The following is a 15,731-nucleotide window of genomic DNA, read 5'->3' on the forward strand; positions in this document are numbered from 1 at the left end:
CCATTTTCTAGTGTAAGCTTCAAATCGTATGCGTTTCTTTTCATTCTCGGAATTCGTAATTTGCCTGGACCCAGTGTGTCAGGGAATTTTTGAAGCAGCCCTCTATTTCTCAGCAGACGTTTTCTATATTTCTGCTGTCATCAGGTCTTCCTGTGGTGTTTGTTTTTATTTTTTATTTTTTTCAAATCCTCTTAGATCATTCCCATTTATTTGCATATTTATTTATTTCGTCTGATATCACATGAGGGGTCATTTCTTCTGCCTGATAGATTTTCTCTTATAATTGAAGGGGACTTTTGACACACAATACATTTCCTTTTGCAGATACTACACACTACTACAACTGCTACTGCACTGTTTTTGACAGTGACATCCAATGCACAATGGATTAGTATTGCATGGCTCTAGAGAATGTTCACTATTTAACCTACAATGTTTAACCTCACAAATATTTATTCTATTCTTTCTTGGGGGATGAATGGTTTTCAGTCAACAGTTCCATGTAATAGTGGGCACGGGGGGGGTCATTTTTCCCACTACCCCTGTATTTCTGTACATCCTTTGTAACTTTCTTATTGAGGAGAAGCAAACAGTCATAAATTGAGAGAGCAGGGCCCAAGCAGGAAGAGAGACAGAGAGACATCTGCAGCTCTGATTTGTCACTAGCCCAGCTTTTCCCTAGCTGGGTAAGTGTGACCAGGGGCTCAAAACAGGGTCCTGGGATTCCACATAGTTCCCTGGCAGCTCCACCAGCTGTTCCTCCAACCCATGCTCCCTTCGTTGTCCATGTAACTATCGATCTGCTCTAGGCATTTCTCACCTTCATATGCCAGAAACTTAACACTTCTCCCTTCCACCCATGAAACTTTGACCTTTTGCTAGGGTGCAAAACAGCAACTCCAATCCAAGTTATTTTCGGGACAAGTGTGTACGTCTCTATGGGAAGGTGTCTGTGTGTGTGTGTGTGTGTGTGTGTGTGTGTGTGTGTAAGTGTGCATAATTGTGTTTCAGTTAAGATTACCGCTGTTGTTTCTTTATTCCTGACACAGGGACTTAGGAACTGGGTTGTGTTATGACAAAGGAAGTTTCCACTGCACAAGTGGTTTTTCAAGTATGAATTGGCACATTGGATTGTGGACTCTGTTGTGCATTCTCCCAGGTGGTCCTCAGATGGGTTCTTTCCTTTGCTATTCCCATGCTGTGTGTAATTTTCTGGGTAGACTCAAAGAGGAGTGGCATGGGGAGCTCAGCTGCATTCTGCTGTATGTCCACAAGGTGGCGGCAAAGACCATAGTTGAGTGTAGTGATTCTGTGGAATGAGGAGAACTCTAGGAATTGTGGCCCGTGGACAGCAGGGTTGAAATTGACGTAGAGTGCCCTAGACATCTGTTCTTTCCTGTGGGGTGGGGGGATCCCCCATTTGGCTTTGCAAGTGGAAGGGGTTTCTCTCTTTGCCTGGGATGACTCTACTGGGAGCTTGTGAAACCCTGTGCTCAGCTGCATTCTGCTGGGTGTCCACAAGAGGGCAGCACCAGGGCAGGACTAAGGCTCCATGGGGCAAGTGCCCTGAGGCACTGGGCTAGGAGAGTGGCGACAGTGTTTCTGGGTGTGCCCCAAGAGCATGGCCAGCCTAGCGCAGGCAGGCAGTGTCCTAAGGACGGGCCGAGACAGGAGCTGTGGGGGTCGTGTTTGCAGAAACAGGGCCTTCAGAGGATGGCAGAAAGTCCCCGGGGGTGGGCCTCAGAGCCCGTGCCCAATGAGCCTGAGGGGAGGGCCCAGTGGGTATTCATAGAGACAGCTGGCCAATCAGAGAGGAGGAACGTCACCCTCAGGGGTGTGAAGCAAGAGCTGGCCAATGAGAACAGAGGAGGAGTTGCGTGGGCGGGCCTCAGAGAGCAGCCCACCAATGAGAGCCTGGGTGCTGGCTCTGGGTGGGCGTACCCCTGGAGGTCAGCCAATCAGGGTCCAGCGGAAGTGCCTGGGGGGCGGGCCCTCGGGAGGCTGTCCAATGAGCGCCTGGGGCGGGCCTCGTGGGCGGAGCCCAGGAGGCTGGCCAATCATGGGGCAAGGGCGGTGAACTTCCTGGGCGTGCCTTAGGAACTGGCCTATCAGAGGGCGCCCCTCAGACAGCAGCCCGCCAATGGGAGCCAAGAGAAGGCTGGCTGGGGGCGTGTCCCTGGGACACCAGGCCAATCAGAGTCGAGCGGAAGTGGCTGGTGGGCGGGCCTTCCGGAGGCTGCCCAATCAGCGTGCTGCAGGGCCGTGTGGGCGGTGCTCAAGGCCGCGGGCCAATCACTGACTAGGGGCCCGGAGCCTCCTGGGCGTGTCCAAGCACACTGGCCAATGAGATTGCTGGTGGGGTTCTGGGCGTGGCCTAGGCCTCTGGCCTATCAGAGCCTGGCTGGCGCCCTGTGGGCGGGCCTTTTGAAGGAATCCCGCCAAAGGGAGCTCAGAGCTGGCCTTAAAAGGCTGGGCGTGCTTCCACGAAATGCGAAGCAGGGTTCAGCCCAGGGCCCTGCCTTGCAGAAGCTGTCCAGTGCGCATGTGTATAACTCCGTTTGTGCCTGTGCCTCTGTGGATTTGTGTGTGTGTGTGTGTGTGTGTGTGTGTGTGTGTCTGAGGGAGGGAGAGAGAGAGAGAACAACAGAATCACTGTGGCACAGGTGATTTTGTGCAAAACACTTGGCACATTCTGATTTACAGCTCAATATTGACACCAGGGCAGCTCTCCTTGGCCCTTGGTCACTTTTCTTCTTTTCAGATGTAAAGACACTGAAGAGGGAGAGGTTTTTGCCCTGAGGCTTGCACTGGGAACTAGCAGCTGCCCTGTTTGTGTTGCCAGACTAGGAAACCTGTGGTGCCTGTCCATGTGGAGAGTCTCCTGGATGAGTTCCTTCTCGAGCCTTTTTCGCTCGGTCCCGTTGGAGCTGCATATAGATAATGATTTGGAGATTTTATTCCTTTGGACAATTCTTTTCCTGATGCAAAGTTTCTCTCCAGGTGTTAGCAATCAATTGTGTGAATGTCACATCGAATCCATTGTAGAAAATGACTACATCAGTGTCTCTCTCTCTCTTTCTCTCTCTCTCTCTATCTCTCTCTCTCTATATATATATATGTATGTAACATGTAGAGGTCTGAAAATATTTTTTAGCTAGAGACCTGCACAGCTCTGGATTAGGGTAGCAATGTGGATACACCTGGCCCTTCTGAGCCACAGTCATGAGAGACATCTCACAGAGCCATATCGTATATCACTCTACAAATCTCTCTCAGCACAAACTACCAAGGCCAAATCATCTACTTCCCTCTTGCTCTTTTTGTCCACCGAGTCTTATCCCAAAACTGTAAATCAAAGAAGAAATAGACATAGTGCAGTTCCCTGCACACAGGACAGGCTGAGGCTGGACCAGGGAGATGCAATACGCCAGCCTGCATCTTGGCTGGAGCATCACTATGACTACTTCGAATTTGGAGAGGCGAGGGCAGTTTTGGAGAGTGGGCTGCCGGCCAAGGGTTGCTTCTCAGAGTGGCTAAGACCTAGATGTTCTAAGTGTTACCTTTCCTCACAAACATAAAATAGCAATGCCACTTGTAAGAAGTATGCATGGGCATGGAGGGTTTGTCTTCAGTGCTCTGGCACTGATCAACACAGGGCCAGAATTTCAGTCCTTGTCTGTCTCTGTCATTCTGTCTCTCTGACTGTCTCTACGTGCCTTCTTCACTGGGCCCTTACTGGAAGTCAGTGCATGCATCGTGAACTCAGCCTTCCTGGTGTTGAAATTTTCCTTTCTTTGCCCCTTGGATTATTTAGTCTCCTGCACATGGTGTAGTACAGAGGGGAACTGCGGAGACAGCGTTGCTGCTGCAGGTTCCAGGCATATGTCCATCTCCAGCTGCAGCTGTCCAGGCCCTCTGTGCTTGACTGCCATTCTCCAGGGCCCTGAGGCTGACACTCAGCCTCAATGCAGCCCTCCTCACCTTCCTGCACAGCGTCCTTGTCCTTATTCCATGAGAGCCCCGGTCATGGGAAGTGAAACTCGATCCCCCTGGCACACACACTGTGCTTTCCCTCTATTAAGCCAAATGGAAAGGATCTGTGGTACTGATGGCCACACCAGTGTCCAGATTTTTCCATGCAAAACGGAAGCTTCCAGTGTTCAGAAAGAGGGAGTTTTGATGGCTGTGAAATGTCTTTTCCAAGTGCCTCATGGTGTTTCAAATCCCTTTGAAACCTGAAGTTCTTTCTTGTATCTAGGGAATATTTTCAACACTGGCCAGAAGGGCCGCCCAACTAGGAGCACAGCTATCCAGGGGTCAGGAGGTCTTCCAGCCTGCTAGCTCCTGGAGGGATTCCTGAGTATGTCCTCAGGGCCCAAGTGTAAAAGGTGTTTCCAATTGCCTTGATTAGCAGCAGCCAGGCCCTCAGGTGAGGGGCGGGGCTGTGATCTTGACTGGAAGCCCCTAATTTGGCCAATGGAGGCATCCATCTTTTTTTGTCTGTCCATAGCAAGGGCCTGGGGAGTTTGTGCTTCCTGCAAGCAGAGCGACATTGTATGGGACACTCATGCAAGCCTACTTCTGGGAATCTCTCTGAGTGTGATGTGTGGACACCAGGACACCATGATCAGGGATGTGAGGCCACAGGAGCAATTGCCTTAGCCGGACCCAAAGGGTAGGTGTAAGGGGCCGGGTTCATCCACTATTGTTTGGTTCAACACACTTCCCATCTATGTGGAAACACAGCCCTTTCTGGGTACTTTCTGGGCTTGTAATCTGCTGCCCTGAGCAGTGGACTGAGAGCCTGGAGGCTGAGTAGGCAGCCAAACGTGACTGGACAGGCTCAAGCCCCTGAATTCTGAGGGGTGCCCCAGATTCCCCCATTGGCAGTGTTTGGATCATAGTGAGGCATGGCATTGATTCGGAACTCAGGAGAGTGAGACATGAGAGTCCCTTTGCATATGCATTCTTGCTTAGCCACAATCTGGGCTAGCTGGCTTGCCCTGACCAGATAGGTTCTCTGTACATAAGTTGCAGGAGAGGCTGGCTCCCTTGCCACCCATGCTCTGAGACTACTACAGGTGATCTCTGAGCACACACAGACACACACAAACAGACAGACACACACACACACACACATTACTGTCAGGTTGGTAGTAGAGCCTATGGTGAAGGCTGGGGCTGTCTGGGGTCTGTGGGCATGAGAGCTGCTGCCTTACAATCTCTACAAGCCAGGTTTGAACCTGTCATCAATGAACACAGTGTAGGAGGTTTTTGAATTCTGGTCTCTTTCCAACTCATCTATTTCTCTTCTCGCCTTCTCTATCTCTAACTCTCACATGCTCTCACACACTCTGTCTTCACTCATTAATATTTTACTTAGATTCTGATTTTACTGACAGGCCCAGATAGACAAAGAGAGTTACCAGAGCACTGCTGAGCTCTGGCTTGTTGTGTTGGCGATTTCACCTAGGCTACTGGAGCCTCAGTTTGTAAGTCTTTCTGACACAAGCCATATTCTGTCTCCTCATTTCCATGCCAGTATCACTCAGAGTTTATCATAAAGATACACATACATGTATATATATACATATAGATTTATATATCTGTCATTTTTAGAATGTTCGACCTATGTATTTGACCTTCTTTCAGAATTACCACATTTATAACAGCCTAGTTTTTCTGAAATAATTGGCCATATAGTTGGAGCAGGATTCAATACAATTATAAATAATAGAACCTTCCAGTAGCATTTCTAATCGTGTTTCTATTAGCATCCTTATTGTAATTATCATGGCCCAGATCTTCCCTCCTTTTTCTAGTGTAAGCTTCAATACATATGTGTTTGTTTTCTTTCTCCCGAAATCTTAATGTCCCTGGACCCTGAAGTGTTAGGGAATTTTTGAAGCAGCCCTCTGTTTCTAAGCAGATGGTTTCTATGTTTCTGCTGTCATCAGGTCTTCTTGTGGTTTTTGTCTTTATTTATTTTTATTGTTTCAAGTCCTCCTAGATCATCCCCATTTATTTGCATATTTATTTATTTAGTCAGGTATCACATGTGGCATCATTTCTTCTGCTTGAGAGATTTTCTCTTATAACTGAAGGGAACTTTTGATGCACAATACATTTCCTGGGGCAAATACTACACACATATGGTGAAGGCTTGGGTTGTCTGGGGTCTGTGGGCATTAGAGCTGCTGCGTGACAATCTCTACAACCCAGGTTTGAACCTGTCATGAATGAACACAGCCTAGGGGGTTTTTGACTTCTGGTCTATTTCCAACTCTTCTATTTCTCTTCTTGCCATCTCTGTCTCTGACTCTCACAGGCTCTCTCTCACTCTGTCTGAACTCAGGAATATTTTACTTATATCCTTATTTTATTGACAGGCCCAGATATACAAAGAGAGTGGCCAGAGCACTGCTGAGCTCTGGCTGGTTTTGTTTGTGATTTCACCTAGGCGACTGGAGCCTCAGATTGGTAAGTCTCTCTGACTTAAGCCATATTCTGTCTCCTCATATCCATGGCAGTATCTCTCAGACTTTATAATAAAGATATACATCCATATACATATATAAATATACATATATATCTCTGTCATTTTTAGAATTGTCAACCTATGTAATTGATCTTAATCAGAATTCACACATTTACAACAGGTTCCTTTTTCCCTACTAATTGGCCACATACTTGGAGCAGGATTCAATACAATTATAAATAATAGAACCTTCCAGTAGCATTTCTAATAGCATTTCTATCAGCATCCTTATTTTAATTATCATAGTACAGAACTTGCCTCCTTTCTCTAGTGTAAGCTTCAATACATATGAGTTTCTTTTCATTCTCCCGAAATCTTAATTTCCCTGGACTCTGAAGGGTCTCGGAACTTTTGAAGCAGCCCTTGATTCTCAGCAGATGGTTTCTATGTTTCTGCTGTCATCAGGTCTTCTTGTGCTTTTTGTTTTTATTTTTCATTTGTTTCAAATCCTCCTAGATAACCCCCATTTATTTGCATATTTATTTATTTATTTATTTATTTATTTATTTGGTTCTATATTACATGAGGGGTCCATTATTCTGCTTGATAGATTTTTCTCTTATAATTGAAGGGAAGTTTACACTCACAATACATATCCTGTCGTAAATACTACACACATATGGTGAAGGCTGGGGTTGTCTGGGATCTGTGGACAGGAGACTGCTGCCCTACAATCTCGACAACCCAGGTTTGAACCTGTCATGTATGAACACAGAGTGGGAGCTTTTGGACTTCTGGTCTCTTTCCAACTCTTCTATTTCTCTTCTTGCCTTCTCTGTCTCTGACTCTCACAGGCTCTCACTCACTCTGTCTGCACTCATTAATATTTTACTTATATATTATTTGACTGACAGGCCCAGATATACAAAGCGAGTCACCAGGGCCCAGCTGAGCTCTGGATTGTTTTGTTGGCGATTTCCCCTAGGTTTCTGGAGCCTCAGCTTTGTAAGTCTCTCTGGCACAAGCCATACTCTGTCTCCTCATAGCCATGCCAGTATCCCTCATAGTTGATAATAAAGATACACATACATATATGTACATATACATACATATATATATATATATATATATCAGACATTTTTAGAATTGTTGACCTTTTTATTTGATCTGAATGCAGAATTACCGCATTTATAATAGCCTCCTTATTCATAAATAATTGGTCACATAGTTGGAGCAGGATTCACTACAGTTATAAATTATAAACTTTCCAGGAGCATTTCCAATAGCCTTTCTATCAGTATCCTTATTGTAATTATCAAAGCACAGAACTTGCCTCCATTTTCTAGTGTAAGCTTCAAATCGTATGCGTTTCTTTTCATTCTCGGAATTCGTAATTTGCCTGGACCCAGTGTGTCAGGGAATTTTTGAAGCAGCCCTCTATTTCTCAGCAGACGTTTTCTATATTTCTGCTGTCATCAGGTCTTCCTGTGGTGTTTGTTTTTATTTTTTATTTTTTTCAAATCCTCTTAGATCATTCCCATTTATTTGCATATTTATTTATTTCGTCCGATATCACATGAGGGGTCATTTCTTCTGCCTGATAGATTTTCTCTTATAATTGAAGGGGACTTTTGACACACAATACATTTCCTTTTGCAGATACTACACACTACTACAACTGCTACTGCACTGTTTTTGACAGTGACATCCAATGCACAATGGATTAGTATTGCATGGCTCTAGAGAATGTTCACTATTTAACCTACAATGTTTAACCTCACAAATATTTATTCTATTCTTTCTTGGGGGATGAATGGTTTTCAGTCAACAGTTCCATGTAATAGTGGGCACGGGGGGGTCATTTTTCCCACTACCCCTGTATTTCTGTACATCCTTTGTAACTTTCTTATTGAGGAGAAGCAAACAGTCATAAATTGAGAGAGCAGGGCCCAAGCAGGAAGAGAGACAGAGAGACATCTGCAGCTCTGATTTGTCACTAGCCCAGCTTTTCCCTAGCTGGGTAAGTGTGACCAGGGGCTCAAAACAGGGTCCTGGGATTCCACATAGTTCCCTGGCAGCTCCACCAGCTGTTCCTCCAACCCATGCTCCCTTCGTTGTCCATGTAACTATCGATCTGCTCTAGGCATTTCTCACCTTCATATGCCAGAAACTTAACACTTCTCCCTTCCACCCATGAAACTTTGACCTTTTGCTAGGGTGCAAAACAGCAACTCCAATCCAAGTTATTTTCGGGACAAGTGTGTACGTCTCTATGGGAAGGTGTCTGTGTGTGTGTGTGTGTGTGTGTGTGTGTGTGTGTAAGTGTGCATAATTGTGTTTCAGTTAAGATTACCGCTGTTGTTTCTTTATTCCTGACACAGGGACTTAGGAACTGGGTTGTGTTATGACAAAGGAAGTTTCCACTGCACAAGTGGTTTTTCAAGTATGAATTGGCACATTGGATTGTGGACTCTGTTGTGCATTCTCCCAGGTGGTCCTCAGATGGGTTCTTTCCTTTGCTATTCCCATGCTGTGTGTAATTTTCTGGGTAGACTCAAAGAGGAGTGGCATGGGGAGCTCAGCTGCATTCTGCTGTATGTCCACAAGGTGGCGGCAAAGACCATAGTTGAGTGTAGTGATTCTGTGGAATGAGGAGAACTCTAGGAATTGTGGCCCGTGGACAGCAGGGTTGAAATTGACGTAGAGTGCCCTAGACATCTGTTCTTTCCTGTGGGGTGGGGGGATCCCCCATTTGGCTTTGCAAGTGGAAGGGGTTTCTCTCTTTGCCTGGGATGACTCTACTGGGAGCTTGTGAAACCCTGTGCTCAGCTGCATTCTGCTGGGTGTCCACAAGAGGGCAGCACCAGGGCGGGACTAAGGCTCCATGGGGCAAGTGCCCTGAGGCACTGGGCTAGGAGAGTGGCGACAGTGTTTCTGGGTGTGCCCCAAGAGCATGGCCAGCCTAGCGCAGGCAGGCAGTGTCCTAAGGACGGGCCCAGACAGGAGCTGTGGGGGTCGTGTTTGCAGAAACAGGGCCTTCAGAGGATGGCAGAAAGTCCCCGGGGGTGGGCCTCAGAGCCCGTGCCCAATGAGCCTGAGGGGAGGGCCCAGTGGGTATTCATAGAGACAGCTGGCCAATCAGAGAGGAGGAACGTCACCCTCAGGGGTGTGAAGCAAGAGCTGGCCAATGAGAACAGAGGAGGAGTTGCGTGGGCGGGCCTCAGAGAGCAGCCCACCAATGAGAGCCTGGGTGCTGGCTCTGGGTGGGCGTACCCCTGGAGGTCAGCCAATCAATGTCCAGCGGAAGTGCCTGGGGGGCGGGCCCTCGGGAGGCTGTCCAATGAGCGCCTGGGGCGGGCCTCGTGGGCGGAGCCCAGGAGGCTGGCCAATCATGGGGCAAGGGCGGTGAACTTCCTGGGCGTGCCTTAGGAACTGGCCTATCAGAGGGCGCCCCTCAGACAGCAGCCCGCCAATGGGAGCCAAGAGAAGGCTGGCTGGGGGCGTGTCCCTGGGACACCAGGCCAATCAGAGTCGAGCGGAAGTGGCTGGTGGGCGGGCCTTCCGGAGGCTGCCCAATCAGCGTGCTGCAGGGCCGTGTGGGCGGTGCTCAAGGCCGCGGGCCAATCACTGACTAGGGGCCCGGACCCTCCTGGGCGTGTCCAAGCACACTGGCCAATGAGATTGCTGGTGGGGTTCTGGGCGTGGCCTAGGCCTCTGGCCTATCAGAGCCTGGCTGGCGCCCTGTGGGCGGGCCTTCTGAAGGAATCCCGCCAAAGGGAGCTCAGAGCTGGCCTTAAAAGGCTGGGCGTGCTTCCACGAAATGCGAAGCAGGGTTCAGCCCAGGGCCCTGCCTTGCAGAAGCTGTCCAGTGCGCATGTGTATAACTCCGTTTGTGCCTGTGCCTCTGTGGATTTGTGTGTGTGTGTGTGTGTGTGTGTGTGTGTGTGTGTGTGTGTGTCTGAGGGAGGGAGAGAGAGAGAGAACAACAGAATCACTGTGGCACAGGTGATTTTGTGCAAAACACTTGGCACATTCTGATTTACAGCTCAATATTGACACCAGGGCAGCTCTCCTTGGCCCTTGGTCACTTTTCTTCTTTTCAGATGTAAAGACACTGAAGAGGGAGAGGTTTTTGCCCTGAGGCTTGCACTGGGAACTAGCAGCTGCCCTGTTTGTGTTGCCAGACTAGGAAACCTGTGGTGCCTGTCCATGTGGAGAGTCTCCTGGATGAGTTCCTTCTCGAGCCTTTTTCGCTCGGTCCCGTTGGAGCTGCATATAGATAATGATTTGGAGATTTTATTCCTTTGGACAATTCTTTTCCTGATGCAAAGTTTCTCTCCAGGTGTTAGCAATCAATTGTGTGAATGTCACATCGAATCCATTGTAGAAAATGACTACATCAGTGTCTCTCTCTCTCTTTCTCTCTCTCTCTCTATCTCTCTCTCTATATATATATATATGTATGTAACATGTAGAGGTCTGAAAATATTTTTTAGCTAGAGACCTGCACAGCTCTGGATTAGGGTAGCAATGTGGATACACCTGGCCCTTCTGAGCCACAGTCATGAGAGACATCTCACAGAGCCATATCGTATATCACTCTACAAATCTCTCTCAGCACAAACTACCACGGCCAAATCATCTACTTCCCTCTTGCTCTTTTTGTCCACCGAGTCTTATCCCAAAACTGTAAATCAAAGAAGAAATAGACATAGTGCAGTTCCCTGCACACAGGACAGGCTGAGGCTGGACCAGGGAGATGCAATACGCCAGCCTGCATCTTGGCTGGAGCACCACTATGACTACTTCGAATTTGGAGAGGCGAGGGCAGTTTTGGAGAGTGGGCTGCCGGCCAAGGGTTGCTTCTCAGAGTGGCTAAGACCTAGATGTTCTAAGTGTTACCTTTCCTCACAAACATAAAATAGCAATGCCACTTGTAAGAAGTATGCATGGGCATGGAGGGTTTGTCTTCAGTGCTCTGGCACTGATCAACACAGGGCCAGAATTTCAGTCCTTGTCTGTCTCTGTCATTCTGTCTCTCTGACTGTCTCTACGTGCCTTCTTCACTGGGCCCTTACTGGAAGTCAGTGCATGCATCGTGAACTCAGCCTTCCTGGTGTTGAAATTTTCCTTTCTTTGCCCCTTGGATTATTTAGTCTCCTGCACATGGTGTAGTACAGAGGGGAACTGCGGAGACAGCGTTGCTGCTGCAGGTTCCAGGCATATGTCCATCTCCAGCTGCAGCTGTCCAGGCCCTCTGTGCTTGACTGCCATTCTCCAGGGCCCTGAGGCTGACACTCAGCCTCAATGCAGCCCTCCTCACCTTCCTGCACAGCGTCCTTGTCCTTATTCCATGAGAGCCCCGGTCATGGGAAGTGAAACTCGATCCCCCTGGCACACACACTGTGCTTTCCCTCTATTAAGCCAAATGGAAAGGATCTGTGGTACTGATGGCCACACCAGTGTCCAGATTTTTCCATGCAAAACGGAAGCTTCCAGTGTTCAGAAAGAGGGAGTTTTGATGGCTGTGAAATGTCTTTTCCAAGTGCCTCATGGTGTTTCAAATCCCTTTGAAACCTGAAGTTCTTTCTTGTATCTAGGGAATATTTTCAACACTGGCCAGAAGGGCCGCCCAACTAGGAGCACAGCTATCCAGGGGTCAGGAGGTCTTCCAGCCTGCTAGCTCCTGGAGGGATTCCTGAGTATGTCCTCAGGGCCCAAGTGTAAAAGGTGTTTCCAATTGCCTTGATTAGCAGCAGCCAGGCCCTCAGGTGAGGGGCGGGGCTGTGATCTTGACTGGAAGCCCCTAATTTGGCCAATGGAGGCATCCATCTTTTTTTGTCTGTCCATAGCAAGGGCCTGGGGAGTTTGTGCTTCCTGCAAGCAGAGCGACATTGTATGGGACACTCATGCAAGCCTACTTCTGGGAATCTCTCTGAGTGTGATGTGTGGACACCAGGACACCATGATCAGGGATGTGAGGCCACAGGAGCAATTGCCTTAGCCGGACCCAAAGGGTAGGTGTAAGGGGCCGGGTTCATCCACTATTGTTTGGTTCAACACACTTCCCATCTATGTGGAAACACAGCCCTTTCTGGGTACTTTCTGGGCTTGTAATCTGCTGCCCTGAGCAGTGGACTGAGAGCCTGGAGGCTGAGTAGGCAGCCAAACGTGACTGGACAGGCTCAAGCCCCTGAATTCTGAGGGGTGCCCCAGATTCCCCCATTGGCAGTGTTTGGATCATAGTGAGGCATGGCATTGATTCGGAACTCAGGAGAGTGAGACATGAGAGTCCCTTTGCATATGCATTCTTGCTTAGCCACAATCTGGGCTAGCTGGCTTGCCCTGACCAGATAGGTTCTCTGTACATAAGTTGCAGGAGAGGCTGGCTCCCTTGCCACCCATGCTCTGAGACTACTACAGGTGATCTCTGAGCACACACAGACACACACAAACAGACAGACAGACACACACACACACATTACTGTCAGGTTGGTAGTAGAGCCTATGGTGAAGGCTGGGGCTGTCTGGGGTCTGTGGGCATGAGAGCTGCTGCCTTACAATCTCTACAAGCCAGGTTTGAACCTGTCATCAATGAACACAGTGTAGGAGGTTTTTGAATTCTGGTCTCTTTCCAACTCATCTATTTCTCTTCTCGCCTTCTCTATCTCTAACTCTCACATGCTCTCACACACTCTGTCTTCACTCATTAATATTTTACTTAGATTCTGATTTTACTGACAGGCCCAGATAGACAAAGAGAGTTACCAGAGCACTGCTGAGCTCTGGCTTGTTGTGTTGGCGATTTCACCTAGGCTACTGGAGCCTCAGTTTGTAAGTCTTTCTGACACAAGCCATATTCTGTCTCCTCATTTCCATGCCAGTATCACTCAGAGTTTATCATAAAGATACACATACATGTATATATATACATATAGATTTATATATCTGTCATTTTTAGAATGTTCGACCTATGTATTTGACCTTCTTTCAGAATTACCACATTTATAACAGCCTAGTTTTTCTGAAATAATTGGCCATATAGTTGGAGCAGGATTCAATACAATTATAAATAATAGAACCTTCCAGTAGCATTTCTAATCGTGTTTCTATTAGCATCCTTATTGTAATTATCATGGCCCAGATCTTCCCTCCTTTTTCTAGTGTAAGCTTCAATACGTATGTGTTTGTTTTCTTTCTCCCGAAATCTTAATGTCCCTGGACCCTGAAGTGTTAGGGAATTTTTGAAGCAGCCCTCTGTTTCTCAGCAGATGGTTTCTATGTTTCTGCTGTCATCAGGTCTTCTTGTGGTTTTTGTCTTTATTTATTTTTATTGTTTCAAGTCCTCCTAGATCATCCCCATTTATTTGCATATTTATTTATTTAGTCAGGTATCACATGTGGCATCATTTCTTCTGCTTGAGAGATTTTCTCTTATAACTGAAGGGAACTTTTGATGCACAATACATTTCCTGGGGCAAATACTACACACATATGGTGAAGGCTTGGGTTGTCTGGGGTCTGTGGGCATTAGAGCTGCTGCGTGACAATCTCTACAACCCAGGTTTGAACCTGTCATGAATGAACACAGCCTAGGGGGTTTTTGACTTCTGGTCTATTTCCAACTCTTCTATTTCTCTTCTCGCCATCTCTGTCTCTGACTCTCACAGGCTCTCTCTCACTCTGTCTGAACTCAGGAATATTTTACTTATATCCTTATTTTATTGACAGGCCCAGATATACAAAGAGAGTGGCCAGAGCACTGCTGAGCTCTGGCTGGTTTTGTTTGTGATTTCACCTAGGCGACTGGAGCCTCAGATTGGTAAGTCTCTCTGACTTAAGCCATATTCTGTCTCCTCATATCCATGGCAGTATCTCTCAGACTTTATAATAAAGATATACATCCATACACATATAAAATATACATATATATCTCTGTCATTTTTAGAATTGTCAACCTATGTAATTGATCTTAATCAGAATTCACACATTTACAACAGGTTCCTTTTTCCCTACTAATTGGCCACATAGTTGGAGCAGGATTCAATACAATTATAAATAATAGAACCTTCCAGTAGCATTTCTAATAGCATTTCTATCAGCATCCTTATTTTAATTATCATAGTACAATACTTGCCTCCTTTCTCTACTGTAAGCTTCAATAAATATGAGTTTCTTTTCATTCTCCCGAAATCTTAATTTCCCTGGACTCTGAAGGGTCTCGGAACTTTTGAAGCAGCCCTTGATTCACAGCAGATGGTTTCTATGTTTCTGCTGTCATCAGGTCTTCTTGTGCTTTTTGTTTTTATTTTTCATTTGTTTCAAATCCTCCTAGATAACCCCCATTTACTTGCTTATTTATTTATTTATTTATTTATTTGGTTCTATATTACATGAGGGGTCCATTCTTCTGCTTGATAGATTTTTCTCTTATAATTGAAGGGAAGTTTACACTCACAATACATATCCTGTTGTAAATACTACACACATATGGTGAAGGCTGGGGTTGTCTGGGATCTGTGGACAGGAGACTGCTGCCCTACAATCTCGACAACCCAGGTTTGAACCTGTCATGTATGAACACAGAGTGGGAGCTTTTGGACTTCTGGTCTCTTTCCAACTCTTCTATTTCTCTTCTTGCCTTCTCTGTCTCTGACTCTCACAGGCTCTCACTCACTCTGTCTGCACTCATTAATATTTTACTTATATATTATTTGACTGACAGGCCCAGATATACAAAGCGAGTCACCAGGGCCCAGCTGAGCTCTGGATTGTTTTGTTGGCGATTTCACCTAGGTTTCTGGAGCCTCAGCTTTGTAAGTCTCTCTGGCACAAGCCATACTCTGTCTCCTCATAGCCATGCCAGTATCCCTCATAGTTGATAATAAAGATACACATACATATATGTACATATACATACATATATATATATATATATCAGACATTTTTAGAATTGTTGACCTTTTTATTTGATCTGAATGCAGAATTACCGCATTTATAATAGCCTCCTTATTCATAAATAATTGGTCACATAGTTGGAGCAGGATTCACTACAGTTATAAATTATAAACTTTCCAGGAGCATTTCCAATAGCCTTTCTATCAGTATCCTTATTGTAATTATCAAAGCACAGAACTTGCCTCCATTTTCTAGTGTAAGCTTCAAATCGTATGCGTTTCTTTTCATTCTCGGAATTCGTAATTTGCCTGGACCCTGTGTGTCAGGGAATTTTTGAAACAGCCCTCTATTTCTC

This window comes from Erinaceus europaeus, chromosome 15 (assembly GCF_950295315.1).
Source record: "Erinaceus europaeus chromosome 15, mEriEur2.1, whole genome shotgun sequence".
In the NCBI taxonomy this organism is placed as follows: Eukaryota; Metazoa; Chordata; class Mammalia; order Eulipotyphla; family Erinaceidae; genus Erinaceus; species Erinaceus europaeus.